Raw genomic sequence first — 22,734 nt, 5'->3', positions numbered from 1 at the left:
GCAGAAGGAGGGAAAGGATCGCTCTGGGGTCCCTTTTATAAGGGTACTCATCCCACATGACGGCTCTACCCTCATGATATAATCATTTCCCGGAGGCCCTCGCCTCCTAATAGTGTCATGTTGGGGGATGTGATTTCAACATGTGCATTCTGGGAGGACACAGACATTCGGTCCATCGCAGTGCTCCTCTGCCTACACATCACACCTAGGCTTGCTCTCGCGACTGCTCAGCCAGTTCTAGCTCCAGAAGCTTCTAAGTGGGTTTGCCTTATCTCAAGCAGATTGCATAGTGCCTTGTTTCTGAGCGAAGGCATTTGTACTTCCTCCATAGCCTGGGCAGGCTAGGGAGAAGGCAACTGGTGTATTTAGAATATCCCAGCTGTTGAGTGCTTAAGCTCCCTGCACCTTCCTTAGATTGAGTGCTGCTCACTGGAGTCCAAGACAGACCATCGTTTAAGTCACCGAGTTTGTCCTGGAGACAGATTATGAGGCTGTGAGTGTTTCCAGCTTAGGCAGGTGGGAGCATGAGAGGCGGAGCGTGTTAGTCTCTTTGGACTGTCGCCCACCTGCCAGTTTTCCCCAGCTTTCTCTCTCTGACGCCCCCTTCCAGATGCCCAGGCTGGTACACTCTCCCCTCCAGGCAGAGGGGATGTTCTGACTTGGAGGCCTGCCTGTGACAGCTGCGTTCATCAGGCCCGCTGATGGGAGCACCTGTGGAGACAGGTGGTGCCCATTTGCCCATGTCCTCTGCTACCTGTGGTGCACTTGGTCCCCTCTAGCCCAGAAGTCAGGGATGGGGCTCTTGAACCCCATGATGTTAGGGAACTCCATTTCCATCCTCTCTGGAGCTTGGCTTGCTGGAAGCCAGAGAACATTACAAACAATCCTAGCTGATTCATTCAAATTTTTTTATCTTAGCTGAAGCAATCTTTTGGGAAGCATTTTGCCAGTTGATAGAAATGTGTTCTTTATACTTGACAATAGGTTTGGCAACGCGTTCTCACAGTGATGGCTGGATGTGGACGCTCATTGACATGCTGCTTTCTTCTAGGAGACACTAGGCCAGGCCTCCTCAAGCCATGCCCACCTTAATTTCTGGCATCCCTCCCCCATCTCGTCCTGTTTATCCCCAGAAGGCTCTACCCGATTGATCCTGAGTCTTAAAAATGCTCGTCCACACCTCTGTGCCTTTGGATCAACTGATTGCTTTATTTGGAATGCTTTCTCCTCTTTGCAGCAACCCTTGTTCTGTTCTGCACCCTGGCCTCCGGGGGGTCCCCAGGTTCTGCCACCATGGTGGGTGCTGTAGGTCTTCAGCCTGATGCTAATGCTTCCAGTGTGTGTGTGAGAAGCAGACTCGTTTCCACGCGGTCCTCTGCTGTCTTGTTAGGACAGTGTGTACAGCCACTGTGATGACAGTTTACCTGGAAATGGTGGAGATTTCAGCTCCCCTCGCAGCCCCCCTCCTAGAGATGCCCCTTCTGCTCACTCTGTAAAACTCAGCCGGAGTCTCCTATGCTGGGTGATCCTGACTCACTCCCACCCCAGCCGGTGGGGGATTCGTCCCTCCACTCTGGAGTTACCCATCGCCTCCCCTCGCCTCTGGCAGAGCTTCCCTCACATTGTCGTAATGATCCGTCTAAGCCTCCCCATCCCACTCCGGGACAGAAGGAATTGTGTCTTCTAATTTGAGCTCCTAGCACCAGATGCAGTGCTTAGCACAGAGTAGGTGCTCAATAGATGTTTGACGAATGACAGTGGAACAAAACGACAATGCTCAGAGGAACCGGTATTTTGTGTGTCGCTGGTGTGCGTGCACGTGTACACACATGTACGCATGTGCACGTGTGAGCATGTACACACACTTCTTTTACGTTTGACGGTTTAGGTTCTTTTTTTTTAATTATCTAATTTATTTATTTTTGGCAGTGTTGGGTCTCCGTTGCTGCGCGCAGGCCTTCTCTAGTTGCGGTGAGCGGGGGCTTCTGTTCGCCGTGGCGCTCGGGCTTCTCATTGCGGCGGCTTCTCTTGTTTCAGAGCACGGGCTCTAGGTACCCGGGCTTCAGGAATTGTGGCTCACAGGCTCCGGAGCGCAGGCTCATCAGTTGTGGCGCACGGGCCTAGCTGCTCCGCGGCACGCGGGATCTTCCCGGACCAGGGCTCGAACCCATGCCCCCTGCATTGGCAGGCGGATTCCCAACGACTGCGCCACAGGGAAGCCCTAGGTTCTTTAATAAAGTTGAGAGGGATGTTGGCAGTGTAGCAGCTGGTCATGTTGACAGCCAAGCCAAATCACTTTCCTGTCCGTGAGTCCAAAAGTCTTTTTCCATTCTTTTCCTTCACCACTATTTATTTATTTGTTTTTTGAGGGGGCAGTATTTGGACTTAGAATGAATCAGCAGACATTTACCAGCTTCTGTCTGTGCGGGTATGAGCAGGAACATGGGATATTTAGCAGACACTGTTCCTACCTCCAAACGCTGACGGCTTCACTAGAAACTCACAGCCAGTCAGTCTGTGGGCTGGTGGGCTCTGTCCTTTCCCAGTGCTGGAGAAAGTCGTAGAGGACGGGGGTCCCTAGGAAAGGGGCAGAACTGCTGAAAGAGTGGGGCTGGAGATGGTTTTGAAGGAGGTAGAAGGCCTGAGTGGGCAGGACCAGGGTAGGCCTGTGGGTGGGTGGCTTGGAGAGAGGACAGTCCGAATGGAGGTGGAGACAAAGACAAGCATGGTGTTGCGTTTATGGAATTTCGAGAGGGCAGTGAACCCTCCAGGCTCAAGGTTGGGATCGGATGGGACCAGCTATGGAGCCTTCACAGCCTGTCCATAGCCAAAAACTTCTTTGTCTTCTTGTGCCCCCAACACTCCCAGTGTGACTGAAAAGATTTGGTCTGTCACATGCATAGTATTGTTATTGAGTTATCCCATTTTTTATTATTCATTCTATTACTCCTTTTGCTATTTAAGGATGACCAATCAGTGTTGTTGATCTTTACAGTGAATTAATTATGCCCCTGAGTTGATGGAATTCCAATCCATAAAAAAAACCAGCTTGATATTTTAGATAGCTTGAACAATGGTTTTCTTGGTTATTTTAAAATCTAGGCAGCAAAATTTAGACTTATTCTAGGAAGCACAGGGAAGCCATTGTAGCTTTTTGAGCAGAGAAATAGCATGCACTGTGCACACGATAAAAGTGCTGTGTGTTGGGTGGCAGAGGATAAAGATGGGCTCTGCTTACTTAAGTACAGTGTGCCAGGCACATACTTTAATTCCCTTCTTCCCCAAAATAACCCTATGAGTTTCACATACTGATTTGTCTCCATTTTTATCCCCATTTTTCAGATGCTGAAATAGATTCATAAAGCTTACCTAGTTTTACTTTGCAGAGGGTCTCCCATCTAGTAAAGGGTAGAGTCTGAATGCAGACAATTGGACTTAGTCTGAATTCTTTTTTTTTTTTTTTTTTTTTTTTCGGTACGCGGGCCTCTCACTATTGTGGCCTCTCCCGTTGCGGAGCACAGGCTCCGAACACTCAGGCTCAGCAGCCATGGCTCACGGGCCCAGCCGCTCCGTGGCATGTGGGATCCTCCCGGACCGGGGCATGAACCCGTGTCCCCTGCATCGGCAGGCAGACTCTCAACCACTGTGCCACCAGGGAAGCCCCTCTCCTGAATATCTTAAAGAATTAAAATGTAAATCTCGGAAATTAAATCCATGGGCATAGTGTAAACAGAGGAGGCTTTTGCAGAACAGACAAAGCTGTTCTTTTTCCTTGTGAAACAGCCATGGTGGGAAACCATGTCTGTATGCACAGAATTTATTTGAGATGGATTAAGGCTAGTGATGAGCGAATCTCTGAAGGATTGGAGGTGCAGTTCTTATAAGCCTGCGAAAGTTCAGCTCCTTATCTGAGGCTTATCCAAACCTGACGAAACCTTTTAGGCCAGCATGGAGGTTAGGGACCTCCAGCAGCTGAAAGTTAATATCCTGCATCAGGAAACCACCTGCATCGCAAGGGGAGGTGGGGAGAGAGGCCTATAAATTAATGTGCTCTCGGAAGGGAGGCTGGCTGTGGTTTGGGGCTTCCTGAGCTTGGACCACCCACTCTCTTTGGTGAGGGGATTACAAGTTCAGTCCTTTGAGCTCTCTGGGGGAGGGAGGTAATGCATCGTAGTTCTTGAGATCTTTTACAACCTTCAGTTCTCACTCAGCTCAGTCGCCTCCTCAGGTCTCCATTTGGACACTTGGACCCTGGAACGTTCCTCCTGTAGCGGGCTACTCTTAGAGTTAGGCAATCACCTCCTCAGAGGTGCCTTCCCTGGCCATCTTTGCTGAAGATTTACCTCTAGACACTTTGCCCATTGCCTCATTTATTTCCTTACAGCACTTGTGCAAAATGGGGAATGGGTTGAATAGAATGCTTCTGAAATTCATGACCCCTGGAACCTCAGGATGAGACCTCATTTGGAAATAGTGTTAGTGAAGGATCTTGAGATGAAATGTTCCTTGATTTAGAGTGGGCCCTAAATTCAATGACTGGTCATTCTTTTAAGAAGAGGAGAGGACCCAGAGAGATGCAGAGAAGGCCATGTGAAGATGCAGGCAGCGATGGAGGGATGCTGCCACAAGCCAGGAATAGCTGGAGCCACCAGAGCCTGCAAGAGACAGGGAAGGATTCTTTGCTAGAAACTTAGAGGGAACACAGACCTACTGACACCTTAATTTTAACCGTCTGACCTCCAGAACTGTGAGAAAATACATGTCTGTTACTCTAAGCCACTCAATTTGTGGTCATTGGTTGCAGCAGTCCTAAGAAACTAATACAGCACTCAATACTGTCTGAAATTATTTGTTCATTTTTTTGTTTACTTCTTGTTTGCCTGTCTCTCCAGCTGGAATGTAAACTACCCAGGTACCAGGGCCTTGCTGTGTTATTCATCCCTACATCCCAGTGTCTAGAACAGTGCTGGGCACAGTGTAAGTGCTCAATAAGTATTTGTCAGGTTAATGAACCCTGTGAGATAAACATTGCTGTCTTGCTCTCTGGGTGACAAAACTGTCACCCAGAGAGGTTTATTGACTCACTCAAAGTCACACGTTTGGAAGAGTCAGGATTCACACTCGGACCTTCTGGTCCTCAACTTCAGGATTGTTCTCCTGCATCACCACAGCTTTATTGAAATTAAAAAAAAAAATTATCCTTAATAAATTTACAACTTATTTTGAAATACATCCTCCCAAAATAGTATAGTTTTATACCTTACAAGTCAGAGCTGGAACTTTCTGAGAGGTTTGGGATCTTAGCCTGCCCTGGAGGGGAAGGAAGTTCTCGTAGGCATAGAGACATGCAGCTTGCATGCACACACCAGCAGAGCCAAGACCGGATTGTCCTGTGGCCTGACCTTCCATGAGGGCACTGGCTGCTGATCACACGTTGGCCGGATGTGTGTGCGTTCACAGACAGACTGGGAAGGGCACAATGCTCAGGTGGATTGTAACTCTGATGGTCACTCCTCCTCTCCTCTCCCTGCAAAAGGAAAAAAGAAGCCTTGCATTTGACTTTTCTTTTTCCTGTTCACTCGAGCTCATCTATATCACCCATTAGGTTTTATCTGGGGCCTCCTTTTTGTCTTGGGGTTGATCATCTTGTGGAATTGACTCCTTATGGATCCCTTGATGCCTGCCCTGAACTCTCGCCTCTAGTTCTCAGCTTCAACAAGCTCACATCACTCATCCTTTTTAGCTCCTGTGGAACTCCTTGTACCTGCTTCTTTACTAGTCCACCCTAGTGCTGTCCACCTGCTTTTTTTCTCTCCCTCTCAGACACACACAAGATTTTAACTTTTTTTTGGTAAAATATGTACATACTTTCACTTTTTTATTAAAGGAAATAGGCTTTGATGCGCCAGCAGAACTGCTCTGGTTTCCGCGTACCGTAGGACTATGTGGCTTCATATTTAGTACAAACGTACATTTTTTACACTTTTTTTTTTTTTTTTTTTTTTGCGGTACGCGGGCCTCTCACTGTTGAGGCCTCTCCCGTTGCGGAGCACAGGCTCCGGACGCGCAGGCTCAGCGGCCATGGCTCACGGGCCCAGCCGCTCCGCGGCATGTGGGATCTTCCTGGACCGGGGCACGAACCCACGTCCCCTGCATCGGCAGGCGGACTCTCAACCACTGCGCCACCAGGGAAGCCCACATTTTTTACACTTTTGAAGCAAAGGGAGTTACATTGTAGGACTTTGGTGTAAAGCTTGTCTTGCCCCTTACTCCAACTTTTTCTCTTTTTTTTTGTAAATAAATAAAACTTGGTTCTTAAGAAAAAGAATAGTATATAGAGTATAGGTTTTCTAATATCCTTTCCTAGTGCATGTGCTGGTTATATGAGGATGACTCTGGCTTTTGGAAATAAGTTCAAGGTCATTCAAAGTTCATTTTGCTAAATAAAGTGAGCAAATCATCAGGTGTGGTATTGCCAGTCTGGGTCTGAAATAGGATGTAGTGTTAGGGTTAGCAGAATGGTTTTCCTGTCGGCCCCCACTAGACTACAGGCTTCTTGTTGGTGGGACCTATCTTAGTCATCTTTTTATCTCCAGGCCTCACACACAGTCGGTATTTAATGGATGTTTGAATGAGTGGATGGGTGAATGGATGACTAATAGCCTTATGGTGAGCCTTATTCTGAAAAATAATTTTCTATAGCATTTAGAAAAATGTTTACACATGTGGCCACTCTGAAGGTACATGTCAGCATTCTGTTCTGTTCAAGGAGGCCCCTGGCTGTATGGTCATGGCTTATGTATTTGAGTGGATCAATGGTATATTAAATTCTTGTCTTATGTTTTCTTATGGCCACCAAAGTGTGGTTGCTCTAAAATCTAGAAAAAGTATAGATACAAAGTAGAAAATTCACGTCATAGTAGACTGGCATTGAGGGGACTTGGGGACTTTTTGGGGCGCCATACCTAACTACTGTGTGATATCACGAAAGTTAGTTTTGCTGCTTGAATTTTCTCATCTATAAGATGAGGGGATTAGACATCATCTTGAAGACTCATCCTGTATAGTCTATTTTTCTGAGAAATGATGACGTCAACCGCTTCTGCTTTGATACTCTGAACTGTTTACCTTGTCTATCTCCCCCCCTGCCCCGCCCCCCAATTTGGATCTTTCCTTCTTAACTAGCTTTTAGGCCTCTCCGCCATCATGGCATCCCCAGGGGCATGGTGAGCTGAGGCTGGCACGTGTATTTCATCTCACTCTGGACTAAGTGTTAATCACCCTGAGACTGCCGTGGGTTTTGGAGCAGCTTAGGACTGTGTCATTTCTGTGAACTTGCTTCTTGTTTGAAATAGTGGTATGAAGCTTTCTGAAAAGTCAATCCGAATTTTCAGGGAGATTTCGAAGCCTTATTCAAAAGGTTTCTAAGCTAAGCGTGCTGGTCCTTGCCCTTCTTTGTGTCTGGTGAGGATTCCCAGTGGGGAACAGCTCAGCTGGCAGCGCAGCTCTCCTTCAGAAACTAATGCGTGTCTCTTTGTCTCTACTTTCCTCATTCTCTTAGACTTTAAAGATAGGATGGTAGACAGAACAGTGGCCCACCAAAGATCTGTGCATCCAAATCCTTGAAACTTGCGAATATGTTATGATGCACATGGTAAAAAGGACTTTGTAGACATTTGCACCCATCTACGCAGGGGTGAGGGTGCTAAAACATCATCAAATACGGCTTCTTAAAAAGAGCATGGGCTGTATATGGAAAAGGTTGTTTGATAAGTAGTTTGTGATAAGAAGTGGAGCCCTAAAGGAACCCCTTCCTTGGTGAGGCTTAGGTTTCACTGCCTAGTGTTGGCAAGTTTGAGTCTAAGCAGAATTGCTTGGAACTAGGTAGGGGAATATGAGTGCCCCACTGATGGTCCTTGTTACCCTTCCCTGAGACAGCACTTAGTTTGCCTTCTGCAAGAATACTGAGCAACTATTTAAAGGCTATCAGTTTGAAAGACACAGAATCAGCACTCTGCCTGGCGTGCCATGTGTCTCAGTTTGACCATATGGAAGTATGACAAAAAAGATAGAACCAAATCAGTAGGTCAATTTAAAGTAGAGAAAAAGTTCTCCTAGAAGGCACTAAGGAAGACTCAATGGGGGATGTTTTTTCTAAACTTGGCTGTGGAAGTATAACCAAAAAAAGATAGAACTAAATCAGTAAATCGATTTAAAATAGAGAAGGAGTTCTCTCAGAAGGCACTAAAGAAGGCTCAGTGGGAGATGAGCTTCCTAAACTTGGCCAAGAAGGAAACAAAAACATTATTTTAGTGCAGGGGTTAACAAACCGTGGCTGCCTATTTTTGTAAATAAAGTTATATTGGAACCCAGCCGAGGCCCTTCATTTAAATGTTGTTTATGGCTGCTTTTGCGCCATAGTGGCAGTTGAATGGTTTCCACAAAGACTATATGGTCTGCAGACTGGAAACATTTATTATCTGGCCCTTTACAGAAAGAGTTTGCTGACCCCTGCTCTCCTTTGCCTGCACAGCAGGTATTTGGTCAGCAGACATAATGAGTCAGAAGTTTCAGAGACGGTTCTCAATCTGTTGAGGGAATGAAGATGAAGATATCGATAGAGTGATGAAGTGAGCTTACCAGTGTCTCAGAAGGGCTCCTAAGTGTTGGAGTATCTTCTTAATTCATTCATATAGCAAAAAATTATTGATGCTCTGCTGTGTGTCAATCAGTAGGTTAAAGGTTGGTCATAAAAAAAAGAGTTTCTCAGTGGTTTTGTTTCTGTTCTAATTGTTGAGCATTGGTAATCCATGGATATAGGGTAATTCTCTGTTAACCAGAATACTTAATTATTCAGGAAACTGGTCCTTGATCCAGCTAAATATTGTGTACTTAGTTAGATATGGACAAGAGCTATACTAGAAATTTTAATTAACCTTTTAAACTCCCTTTCGATTTCTTCAAGATAAATTAGAAAGCATAGAGTGTCTACTGGGTTCATCCGAAGTGAGGGGTAGTTTAAAGTTGACCCAGAAAGGTGAGCTGGGTCAGGAATGATTCACTGGAGATGGCTTTGTTTTCTTGACCTTCTGGTGGGAAAGAATTCATGTGGTTAGTTTTAGATTTTCTATTCTCATTTATCAGTCAACTTTGGCAACATCGATTTACCTAACAGACCTAACTTGTAAATAGTAAAATAAATTCATGGGAATATTTAGAAACTAATTTCTGCATATACAGCAGGTTGAGAGACAGAAAATTATTAGTAACTCGTTCGCCATCCTAAGGCTTCTCATTTAAGAGTTTATAATGAGCTTCCTTTTCAGAGATTGTTGACTCTGGTTGGCTTTGGGACAGGGCCGGCACAGGTAAATGGACGTGGGGGAGGGCTACCTGGAAGCAGGTTCAAATGCAAGAGGACCCCCACTAGGCTTGGCTTAGAGACTGTCTGCATCCCTCTGCCTGTCTTCTCAGGTAGCAGAGCACAGAATTTTCCCAACAAAGACAGGATTTGTGTCTCTTAGGAGACCGGTCCTTCTCTGCTGCCTACATCGGAAAATACAAAACAGATGTAATTGATGGTGAGGGATTGGTGACATTTCCATGAACTTGGAACTTAACGAAGCCCTTTATCTTTTATCCCCAAAGTATAGTTTTTTTCCACCTCCTCTCCCCAAAGTGTATTTGGTTTTAATTTCCTTTGAATGGTAAAGAATATGTTAATAGATTTTTAGGAATCAACTCAAAAAACCCCAAAGTCTTAAAAATCCTTTCTGTTTCCTGCCCCTCCCCAAATTTTAATAGCCCCTGGAGTGGGTGTGGAGGTAGCAGGAGTCTTTTGTACTTTCTAAACCTGCTGTTTGCACAAGTGGCTGTTATGACTGCAGCAACATAATTGCTCTTAAAATGCCTTGGTAATAAAAAAAAAAAATCTATTTTTATTTCGTAATCTTGATGCTCCTTGGCTTCCACTTTTCTAGGCCACTTTAGTAACTTCTGAAAATTAGCCTGGTGAATATGGTTTCCCAGCTTGATGGAAGAACGGCTCTTTGTCACGGGGGTTGGCTGTGTGTGTGGAGGGGAGTTGTGCAGCGATGGAGGGGGCGGAGTTGTAAAAAGGATGTAGGATTTGATTCCTAGGCGGCAGCTGTTTCTGCCTTCACTTGACCACTTAAAAGAAAACGTAAAGATAGAAAGCGTACTTTCTAACACTCCCCTGGGACTGCCTCTGTTTCTCCAGGCTTGGCTGGGAATGAAAGGAAGCATCTCTTATTCCTTGACTGTTCTTGGTGTCCAGAACTGGTTGCTGGGACAGCCACTTTGGATCTTCAGCACTGTGGAGGACCCGGCCACATTCGTATGGAGTTTGCTGTGTTTTTATAAGCCATGCTTCTAAGAGGATGCGCGCAGCCTGAGGCTGGGTGGACAAGAGCTTGTCAGCTTCGAGAGAGGGGTCTTCCCCTGGGGTGAAGGTGCACGAGGCAGCTCCTTCGGATTCTCAGATGCTGCATTTTGACTCTTTGTAGATTCAGCCTCCAAACAAAGCCAGCTCTGTATTTGCTTTGGACAATTCACTTACCCTTCACTAGACCATTGTGTTGGTCGGACTTGGGATGCCCTGGAAGTAGGGACTCCCAGGGAGGACCATCCTAGCGGAGTTTTCGGGAGCTGGTGGTGGTGCCGAGGGCAGGTAATAGAATGGTGGTTCCTGGGCAGACCTACCGCTAACATCTGGGGCCCCTGGGCCGGGGGGCACGCAGAGGCCTACCTCAGCTCCTTTTCTAGATGAGAGGCCTCAAGACACCCAACCTGCAAACCCCAACTCCCAGTCTCTGGTAGGAATGAGAATTTATTTGTTTGCATTAAGATAGATATTCCTGGCCCATGGGGAAGAGGAATTGGTCCGGGGCAGGGCATTCAAAACAAGGTTATTTTATATCAGTGCAGGCAAAAAGCCCCAAACCACTAAGGAATGAAATTACTCCTTAACTCATGGTGAGGAACAAAAGAAAGGATTCATTTGAATTCTGCACTGCTATCCAGACCACTCCTAACCTCCCGGTGACTGCAAACTCACTTGGATTTGTTCACATTGTCCTGATCACTGAAATACCAGGCCTTTATTTTTCTTTTAAATGCTTCAGCTCATTTGAACGTGTTTTCAAGTACAGTCCCCCGTCCGTATTCGTAGAGGATCCGTTCCAGGACCTCCCCTTGGATACCAGAACTCGAGGGTGCTCAGGCCCCTTATATAAAATGACAGTATTTGCATATAACCTACGCACATCCTTCCATATACTTTAAATTATCTCTAGGTTATTTATAATACCTAATACAATGTAAATAGTTGTAAATGCTATGTTTTACTTTTCGGAACTTTTCTGGAATTTTATTTCATTTTTTCTGAGTACTTTTGACCCGCAGTTGGTTGAATCCACAGTGTGGAACCTGTGGATACAGGGGCCAACTGTTTTTGGAGGAGACAGTCTAGTAAAAACCTTGTCATGTTTCCCTGGCAGTGTGTGAGTTAGCCCTTCTTACAAGGTGGAAACAATTAAAATTAAGTCAGGCTGTAGGATGCTGGATGGTTTAGAATACATGCGGCTGCTGAAAAGTTTATCGCCTTGTGCCGAAAAAAGTCATTCTGATTTCATTTTTGAAAGTTGAATTTAAAACTCAGAATATACTTTCTTTATAATTATGCTTCTTATTTGGCAACACATGGTGAAAATTTGTACAGCCTATGAATATAAAAGAACAGAGCTGAGGCTCTAGGCTTTTATGGTGATTACATCTACCTGTATGGGGGCTTTATGTGCTTACAATTTGAATCATTTATAGATGCACACTCAACAGAGTTCTAGCATAACTAGTACTGTGGGGGTTTTTTGCTGACTAAATGATAGGCAAAGCAATTTTCAACAAATGTCTCCCAGTAGGCAGTCATCATAGAAGCCTTCAAATATTGTTTTTTAACCTTAGCACTGACAGCTATCCAGAAATTATTGCATTGATACCAAACTGCCTTGCACCAGGCAGTTGCCCTTTTCTCCATGGGAGCCCGGCGAACTCTCAGGTAGGTACCTGCTCCCCTTCTCGAGTTCCCTTGTGTTTTATTTCAGGGAAATCTTTTACCTGTTCTTGTTCAGCTGTAGGTAGCCAGGCACAAGGAAGTTTAAAAATACAGCAGAACAGTTCTCTGGACTGTGTTATTATACCTTTAATGCATTCAATTAACATTCAGAGCTTTGTCACCAAATAAATGATGCACATTGGTGGCCCAAAGGGAAGGAAGGGAAAGGCTTTGTGTGTTTTTTTTTTCCTTAGGCAGAGTCAGATCCAGCTTCCTTCCTTTTTTCTTCCTTCCGTCCCAGCTCCTTGCCTTTTTTTCTCTTTCAGAACCTCTTGTAAATGGCTTCTGGGAATTGGTAGATCCTGATTCTGTGTTTGGGGGAAGAATTTTTGAGACTTCTGGAGAAGGATTGAATGAAACACAGATTCTGCCATTTTCCCACATAGGAAGTGGAGCACGGGGTGGGATCCAGGCAGCACTCTGCAGGAAGAGAGCCCGCAGTGGGGAGAAATGGCTTCCTCCCACTTTCTGTCTGGGAGTATTGGCCCCGGGTGGACCTGGCCTCCTGGGAGCCCATTGCTCTTCTTGAACTTGCACAAGAGGGGTGTACTGCTCACCTCTTTTGTCTAGGTTGAGAGAAGAGCAGTCTGGTGACGATTAAGTTCTAGAAGTTTGATTTCAGACACCCATCAAGTTTTGGGTACCCCTGCTGTGTGTCGTGGTGGGCACTGGGTACTTCACAGAGAATGAACAATTCTTCTCTTACTGGATGGGAACCTGCTGTTGTGTTCATTTCTCTGTCAGCTCTGGGCCTGACTCCTGACTGCTTCCCCCAGCTGCATCCCAGTTGACACATGGGAGCCCTCCGGAGCTCTGGTTTCTCTTTTTGCCTTGCCTGGGGCTCTCATTATGTTTGAAATGCCTCCCTGGGGGGGGGGGGGGCATTTGTCTTCTCCTAGAGAGCTATGCCCATCTTCACCTTCATCAGGAAAAAAGTTCTTAAAAAAAACCCTCTGGACTAATGCTTTTGTCTTGACCTTCTAAAATGATGAGTGCTATAAATGGAGAATTGGATAACTTTTATATATCTCTAGTTCATAGAAAATTCTGTCTTTGACTTAGAAAAAAAGCATTGTACTGGATAAAATTGGAACTGTAAGCTGTACTAGAAAATGAAACTCAAAGCGTTGAATAAAATTGGGGAAGTCAGTGGTTTTCAACCTACTTTCCTTATTTCTCTTGCCTAAGAGATGTTTCACTCAAGAAGTATCAATGAACGGCTGTATGAATGAATTTCAGAACCTGCGTCACAGAACCTGTGAGTCAGTGAAGGGGCAGAACCAAGTCTCTGACTGCAGGTGGATTCATTAACTGGTCCAGGAAGTGTGCTTAGGTGCATTGCAAATGCCCAATGGCTCGCCCACCTGTCTTTTTCTTGTAACTGTGGTAATATATGCCTAACATAAAATTTACCATTTTAACCATTTTTGTGTGTACAGTTCAGGGGCATTCAGTATATTCACATTGTTGTGCAGCCGTCACCACTGTCCACCTCTACCACTTTTTCATCTTCCTAAACTGAAACTCTGTACCCCTCATACAATAACTCCTCATTCCCCCCTACCCCAGCCCCTGAGAGCCAGCATTCTACTTTCTGTCTCCATGAATTTGACAATTCTATGTACCTCGTACACGTGGAATCACACCGTATTTGTCATTTTTGTGCCTGGCTTATTTCACTGTTGCCTACCTTTTTGGATCCTTGTTTATCATAGGCAGGAGCCTTTGTAGCAGGGATGCTGGTATTTGTTCTTCTGAACCTCAGCTCCCGTGGGCGTCTCTTCATATGTCTGGACCCCTCAGTCTGCAGATTTTGGCTTAAATGGTGTTGCCTCAAAAGCCTCCCCCACCCCAACCATCCTGTTGTAAGAGGTTCCCTTTCCCCTTCTTGGTCCCCATGTTCTGCTTGTTGCCCTGATTTTCCCAGTCTGCTTGTAATTATATATAGGTTTGTGGTTTCCTTCTCATTGGCTGACTGGTCCACCAGCTTATAAGATCTGAGAGGGCTGGGACGTCTACCATCTAGATATCTATCTGGAGCGTAACCCAGTGCTTACTTATCACATGGTAAGTGCTCAATAAACACTTGTAATGTGGTCAGAGGGTGAAGGAAGGCATCTCTGTCTCTAGCCTTGGCTGTGAACCCTTATGATGTCGTACGTGTGACTGTGTTTTGAGTGCCTCAGAGATAAACGCTAACTCAATGCTGCCATTCTCCTTAGAGTCTGCACAGCCTTCACGTAGAGTTTATAGGACAAATGCTGAGATTTCAAATTGCCCCCTCTCCTAGCCCGACAAGATTGTGGACTGCTTTGCTCTAGCCCCTCCACGGGTGTGTGCTCACAGAAGGTAAACATATTTTAGTACCAACCTAAATAAAACACAAAAGCTAAAACTGCTACAGGAAAGTCAATCCCTGTGTTCTTGTGCCCGATAAAACGCCTCTGGAGGAGCTCTTTCATTGGATTCTTCAAGCCACTGACTCCTAGGTTATTATGTTAATTGACTTTATTAATATTGAAAATAAGATAGCAGTTTTCAGGCCTGGGGAATTAGAATATAACTCCTTGAAGAAGGCTGAAGTCTTGGAGGGGCCTCACTGAACACCTAGTCCGGCTCACTCATTGTATGGAGGAGAAAATCGCAGGCAGGTGACATCAGGGGACTCCGTGAGTTCTCCAGAAATGCTGGCCAGGCAAACACTGGACCAGGGTTCTGGCCTCATGACCCCAAATGGGCATTTTTGAATGAAAAAAATAATGTGCAAATACAAAATATTCACAGAATATTTATATTCAGGAAGAGTTAAGTCTTTTTCTAGAATACTTGGTGCTTTTTTTAAACTAATATAAGTATTGCCCTCATTGTTTTTTATACCCTTGCTGCCTTGAAACCTCATCTTCCATTGAAATGCAATGCTTTGATCATTTAAATAGCAGTTATCTGAATGCACCTTCTCACGTTAAAGCTCCCAGGAACATTACTGGTTCTTGAGAAACGAACGGAGATGTGACCCTGTATGAACAGGTCATCTCTAGTTTTTGGGTTAATAGCTTGAAGGGGCATTAGATTGAGCCTGACTGGTGAGCAGAAGAAGCACTTGAAGTTTGCTTATAGCTCACAGGGGCTTGAGACATGAACTGCTGTTAAAATTGTTCTGTTTCGGGCTTCCCTGGTGGCGCAGTGATTGGGAGTACACCTGCCGATGCAGTGGACGCGGGTTCGTGCCCCGGTCCAGGAGGATCCCACATGCCGCGGAGCGGCTGGGCCCGTGAGCCATGGCCGCTGAGCCTGCACGTCCGGAGCCTGTGCTCCGCAGCGGGAGAGGACATAACAGTGAGAGGCTCGCATACCACACACACACACAAAAAAAATTGTTCTGTTTCTTTGAGGGGGAAGACATACTCCTTATAAATACCATACTTTCATTTACTGGGAAAATCTGATTTCTTTTATGTTCTGTTCACCTGAAATGCAAATTGGAGTTTACTTGCGATTAATTAAGCAGATGATACATGGCGCTTAAAATGAACATTCAGCATTTTCTCCTGTCTGTATACAGAGTACAGAGTTAATTGGATGGGAAACGATATGGCATTTAAGTGTGGATTTTTTTTTTAAAGAGCCTTTCCCCTTTGACTTATATAGATAAAGAATCTGGCCTTTCAGCGTGATGTAGTGTCACCGACTCATGTGTAAACCGATCAGCTGTGCCACGTGCCCTCATTTTGTAAGTGCCCCGCTCATTTGGCTGTTGGCAAGACCTTGCTTAGTGGTGCATCAGTAATTAGGAACCGCCACCACCTCTGTGTGAAGTAACGTGGCTTTCTTCTCTTGTCACTTAGCTCCTCGGGGGGTTGTGGAGAGTCACATTTCATCACTGGTAAAATGCAAACCGATTTGGAAAATGACAAGGTGGTCCCGGACTGTTTTAACTGCATTTGAACCCTCAGCAGTGTCTCTCTTTCCTGGGGACTGTCACCGGGACAGGAGTGCCTGCTGCCACTCCAGTTAGCGCCAGCGGTTTTCATGCCTGTGGTGTCATTTTGGGGTCCTGTGTCGAGGGCGTGGTCAAACCCCATAATAGCTGCTGCTGGCTGACCCAGTGTTCTAAGGCCCTGAGAAATTCCCCCATGGTACTTCCTCCACCACCACCCCCTCCACTGCCAAAAAAAAAAAAAAAGAATAAAGTAAAATAAATTTCAAAGGCTCAAAACTGCAGCTTTCCTGGAGGTACACAGAGACCATGCCTGGATATCAGCTAAGGCAATGCAGTCCTGTAAGACACTGTGAAAGGCACAATAATAGTTACAATAATAATGGTGCCCAGCCTTTACTGTCCTGCTAGCGTTCAGCAGACGCTGAGATGAGAATGCGTGTGCAAATGATTCCTTCAGGAAGAGCTCCCTGAGGAAATTAGGAAGGGAGCAGGGGAGGCAGGACAGAGAAGTAGAAGAAGCCAATGAAGACTCAGATGAAGGCCTCTTGGGGGCATGTGGGCTTCCGGTGAAATGGGTGTCCCACCAAGGGTGCTCTCCGCATTGGTCCTGGCTCCAGGGCCAAGAAGCTCCCAGTTCAACGGCCAGGGCTCTGGTTAAACAGCCGAGACCCTGGGGTAACTGATGTGGCCAGTTTTCCCTGAGCCTCCTGTTTTGAGAACTCAAGCCAGCCTCACACCAGGGCAGGGAGGATGCACTGATAGGGCCTCATGTCTCTGCTGTGACCTGTGAGGCGACATTTCAATTAGTCCTGGGGCAGCCAGCCAGGGAGCCCAGCTGCAGTGCCACCTCCCCTTGGAGATCAGGGCCTGTGAGAGAGGCAGCCTTCTCTGGTGGCCAAAAGCCACCCCTGGCCTGTTGGGAGATTGATTTGGCGTTGTATCCAGGAGCTGCGGGTCCCTGCCAAGCCCAGTAAGGGAACACATTGCTCCTCTGGGGAATGCTGTCTTTCATTGTCAGCTTGGTGAGTGAGGGCATTTCTGAAAACTGGTGAAGCTGATGGATGCTGGCAAATGGGCCTAGAGAGAAGGCTGCCATCCAGACAGAAGGCTGCCATCCAAGCTGTGTGGACCTCTCTGCTAACAGCCTGCAAGGAGGTCCTGGCAGCCCACGATTTTCTGGGGCTCCCCAAGCCATCTGGGGGCTTTGGTGGGCAGCTCTTCGTATGCCTGGAAATTCCACAAACTGGGTAATAGAAGGTCAGGAAATCTGCCCCCCCCCCCCCCCCCCCCCCCCGCCGGGCCTATCTTTACGGCATAAGGAGAATCAAAGGGTCTGTTAACAGTGTGCATTTCATGAGTAGTTGGGCTTAGGCAAAAGCAAGTGACTTTCTTAGAAGGCTTCCAGGTGTGGTGGGCACCACACCTTGTGGAAATGATCCATGCAACCTCAGGAAACACTTTTAGCAGCCGGTGCCCTGGAATGCTCCCAAGCACTGGCCCAGGCAGTAACCTTTACTCCAATAAATTTCCCAAGGGAGGCAGTGGTATGATGTGAAGAACATTCATCTGGTGATCTGGAGATCTGTCCCAGGTCCTGATAGTGAAACTGGAGCATGTCCCTGGGGGTGCTGAGATGGAGGAAACACTCTCCCAGCCTTCAGGGATCTCGAGCAGAAATTGGACTGATAGGTGGGCAGTGATGCTCAGATCAGTGGCCCTGGTGGGTCACCAAACACAGAGGAGCTTGGCACCAAAATGCCCGGTCAAGCAGTATCAGCTGTTGTTGCCCTGTCTGAGTAAGAGACCCCAGTGAACATAGAGAAAGAATAGATGAATGAGCAAAGGAAGAGAGGGGGACAAGGTGAAAGAAGATGGAGGACCAAAAACTAGATATCTCCTCCCAGCCTGCAGGAGCCCTGGGCCTTTCCCAAAGAGGAGAGGGGTGGGAGGAGGAAAAGCCCGGTCATGCTTTTCTCTACCTGCTCCTCATGCCTTTATCAGTTGATGGCATATGAGCACCTTGTCCTACATCCACTGGGCTCAGCCCACTTGGTGTGAAAGTGGGGTGAAGTAGCCTGACTTCAGACCCAACAGTGTTCACATCCAGCCTCTTGATCTTGAGCAACTTAACGTCTCTGAGCCTGAGCTCCTCCATTGAATGGGTATAATAAAGGGCAGCTCATGGGCTATTGAGACACTTCCATAACATAATACATTTAAAGTCCTTAGTGGACATTGACACATGACACGCACTGCAAGCAGTGAGTATGAGCTATTAGAATTAGGTTGGATCAATTGGTGTGCTCCTTGAATGGGGGGTAACCTCCCAGTGTGAGCTGCTGTTCTCGCCCACCAGGCTTTATCTCACCTAAGGGGATCAATCAGCATTGAACCCCAGTCCCAGTGAGCAAAGCCTCTTCCTCATCTTTCTGGAATGTACTGATGAGATGATATTGAAATGGTGAAAGAAAAGGACATTGATCAACAAATGCCATGCTTGTTCTTTCAGAGGAAAAGAATACATTTTTCCCTTCACTACTAAAGACTTGGAAAGAGTCAAGAAGTAAAGAAAAATGAAGAGGGCGAAATGTTTGGGAAAGCCCTTGGGTGACCTGGATTCCAACAGATAAATTGCCCGGTGTTGGGTCATCACAAACTACTGGGCTACTTTAGGCTGGAAGCATGGGGAAACAGGATCTCAAGATTCCTGTGAAGTGTCTTCCTGGCGGGTTCACCCCTTGGTGAGACTTGAAGGGGGAGGTCATTACTCGAGTGACTGCAGCCTTCAGACCTAGACTTGGCTTGCTTGCTGCGGCCCTCCAAGCCTGGGCCTGGGGAAGCGCTCACAGCTGGCAACGTGAGAGCAATGAGCCCTTTGCATTTCTTTACTTCTGTGGTACTTGGGAACAGGGTGAGTAGGATTCCTAGTGCTCCCAGAAGTTGGACATGAGGTAATTGGTAGTTTGTTGGCTCCCGAGTCACTGAGCTCCTTCTGGGTCATCTCCAATTCAGGAGGTGGGGAACAGCTTGATCTGTTTTGGAACCGGCCTTAGCATCTAGGGTGTTCGTGAATGTAGTATAGTAACTGCTACTGGCCACAGAATCAAGAGCTCTCCAGATCTGCTTCCTCGGCAACTTTCTGAGGTTCTTGTTTAGTGAAGCTTTGACTTTTGGGGGTTTGAGGCAGGGGAGTGAGTACAGACAGAGCAATGTTCAGTCCAGACTCTGCCACTTAAAACACGTTTACTTTTTAACTAAATATTTAAGACATGTTTTCTTTCTATGGTTCTTAAATAAAATACAGAGCCAGCAAGAGAGTTATTGTGTTATTATTAATATCATCATTCGATCAGTCATCCTCCATGATTTATGGAAGACACTTGTCATTGCATTGTCAAAGGGGCAGCCCCTCTCTTTGGTTTATCTAGGTTTCTCCCCTTTACTTCCCATCTCTGCCCTGCTGTCTGCTCCTGACCCCCACTCACGTGTGTTTAGTCTGTGTTCTTGAGTATGTGTGTGTTCTTGAATATATGTGTATCCTTGAAAATATGTGTATCCTTGAAAAAGATATTTTTATGTGCCCTTTTTTTTTTAATACAAATGATATTGCACTTCAGAGCTTGCTCAGTTTCTTATATCTCCACACAAAACTTTTAAAGATCAACCCATGTTTTTGGAGGTAGAGCTAGTTCATAACTTCTGCTGCAGAAGTTAGAATAAATAAATTCTTAGGAGTTTATGAAAAAGTGTGCTATTATGGCCATTTTACAGATAACGAAACTAAGACTTCTAGCACAAGGACATATATGAAGGCATACGGCAGAGCTAGGCCTTACTCCTACTCCCGGCCGGTGCCCTTTCCACCACTGGGCCAGTGACCTCAGTTTTTTCAAGCCCCTTGGTAAGTTGAGCCTGTAAAAGCTTTTGGCCTTGGTCATCTCGATGGTTACATCCTTATCAAGCCCTGGCGCAGAGGCTGGGCACCCAGGCCTTTGGCCTCTCTCCCAGCCCTATTCTCTTATTCTCAAAATGGCTGTGCTCACAGACCATTCCTACCCATGTTTTCTGCTCTTAGCTACTCAACAAGAGAGCAGTGCCTCCCCCATACTAGTACAAAGGTAGTATCCCGAGCATGTGATGATTCTTGTGGGCATAAGAATAATAGTGTCTTTGTTCCTAGATTCTCACAAATGGAGTCCAATGGGCTTATTTCAGTTCATTATTATCATCCACCTCAAGAGCTTCATCAAAATCGACTCTCTACCAGGAAACACATTATTTATGGATGACAGTAGTCGCATGTGATGATTTAGAAGCAGGGAAAAGATTGGGCTTCTGAACCCAAGGCCTTTCCCTGTTAAAATTGTGGATCCATAAAAGGCTTATAAACACTGTTCAGAAATGGAATAAAGATCTTGGAGAAGGGATGCTTTCTCAAAAGAGGCTGCAGATACAAATTATAGAAGGGGCTAGAAAGAATATTATTTGGAGGGGGTGGTGGGGGGGCTATGGAAGCCCAGAAGGGATGGAGCTTTTCAATTGGAACAAAAAGAGAAGCTTCAACTCCAGAATTCAAAACCAAAACAGAGCACTTAGAACCCTTAAAAGAAGACAGAAGGAGCAGTAAAACAGGTAACAAGAGGCCAGTGGTTGTCCATTGTTGGGTATAGAAGCTAGAAAGTAAGGATGAGGGACAGGCAGACCTCAGAGATACTGCAGGTTGGGTTCCAGACCCCTGCAACAAAGTGAGTCACACAAATTTTTTGGTTTCCCAGTGCATGTAAAGGTTATGTTTACTCTGTACTGCAGTCTGTTAGGTGTGCAATAGCATTATGTCTAAAAATATGTACATACCTTAATTAAAATACTTTATTGCTAAAAACCATCATCTGACTATCATGTGAACCTTCACTGAGTCTTAGTGGTAACATCAAAGATCACTGATCACAGATCCACCATAACAAATATAGTAATGATGAAAAGGTGTGAAATATGGCGAGAATTACCAAAATGTGACACAGAGACAAAGTGAGCATTGGAAAAATGACACCAATAGACACAGGTTGCCACAAACCTTGAAATTTGTAAAAAATGCAATATCTGTGAAGCACAATAAAGTGAAGTGCAATCAAACGAGGTCTGCCTGTAATTAGTTTTGTTGGGAGAAAAAGCTAAGAAGGTGACAAAATTTGTAGTGACTGAATATTGAATGAAAGTTGATACATAACTTTAATTATATCTTTCTGTCATTTGTTACTCTATTATTACCACCCTTATTATTTAGTAACTGAATAATGAGAGAGTTGATATTGATGAAGACCTTTACGCCAAAATATTTATCACGGCACCCTACTTTCTTGGAATATGTGTCAGGGAGCATAGATTCACAAAAGAAAATTTCCTATTTGTGAGGACAGTATAAGTGTTTGGCTTTATTTATGTTCTCACATGCTACACAAATAGGTTTTCTGTCCAGTGCTGGAATTTATGCTACAGATTCTTATTACAATATTGTAAATTGAGCTATGTATGAATTTTCCTTTGGAAATACCATTATTTTTCCTGAATGTTCACCTCAGCCAGGCACTTTAAAACCTATGAGTCAGAAAGGTGTTGTCTGATTTAATTATGTATTTGTTTGGGAAGAAATATTTGCTGACTGTCATGGATAGGAATAACGATTATTGGGGAATCTCATTCATTTGGCAAATTGCAGATTACCAGAGTTACAGGAGTCACAGCACAGGAAACAACCTTTGCAAGGTCGGCTTGGTGGGTGACCTAGAGTCTGTGTTTCATTTCTAGGGGACAGTGCACAGGGCCATCCTCTCTGGGCCAGCGACCCCTGGAACTCTAGAATCTGCGCCCTGCTCTTCTGTTGCCACGGAACGTGCATCTCTCTAGAGCGTCTGCTCACTTGCAAACCCTAGTGGCTCTCCAGAGCCTTCAGGACTGGGATTAGTTGTCTCCAGCTGCCACGTACAGGCAGCCTTTGCTCCGTGGGGAGCACAGGACACATCCTGCCTTCTTTCCCATGACTCTCTCCATGCTCCCAACTCTCCAGCCGAGTCAGTTTACTCAGGGTCCCTCAGTGCTTTCCCGACTCCTTCCGACCCCTCTACTGCATGGAGTGGCCTGTTCCCAGCCCTCTCTTTCTGTCTAAATCCTGCTTATTATTCCAGACCCACGCCATGCCTCTCCATCTCAGACCATTCTCTCAGACCACTGGCCCCAAAGGGTTGGCTGTGTCTACTGTCTCCAGGGTCCAGCTCTGGTGTCTCCATGAGTAAAGGCAATGTATTGTGATGGTGAAGAGTGTGGGTTCAAATCCCTGCTCTACCATTTACCAGCCATGTGACCACCAGCTAGTCACATAGCCTCCATGCCTCAGTTTTCTCATTGGTAAGACGGTGATGACAGTAGTTACCTCATAAGGTTTTGATGAAGAGTTAATTAGTTACCATTTATAAAGTGCTTATATCAGCGCCTGACATATTACCGTAGGCGTAATGTGTTAAATTAAGTCCCGAGAGTATGGCTGTTTGATACTGACGGCCTGGCTGATTAGGCTGGGGTTGCATTTGGTCTTCTCATCCTGACTGTAAGCTTCTTGGGGGCCAGCCAACCCCATGCTTCTGAGTAATTCCCTCTGCATCTATCA

The 22,734-nt window shown here is 45.7% G+C and overlaps 1 protein-coding gene across 1 annotated transcript in view; it reads left to right on the top strand.

Annotated features, from left to right (window-relative positions):
- Positions 1 to 22,734, top strand: part of GFRA1 (GDNF family receptor alpha 1) — a 204,099-nt gene that overhangs the window by 65,030 nt on the left and 116,335 nt on the right. The gene's annotated exons all lie outside the window — the stretch shown is intronic.

Source organism: Grampus griseus, assembly GCF_964374135.1.
Source record: "Grampus griseus genome assembly, chromosome: 16".
NCBI classification, from domain to species: Eukaryota; Metazoa; Chordata; class Mammalia; order Artiodactyla; family Delphinidae; genus Grampus; species Grampus griseus.
The sequence above is the reverse complement of the archived record's forward strand: the minus strand, read 5'-3'. Positions and strand labels throughout refer to the sequence as shown.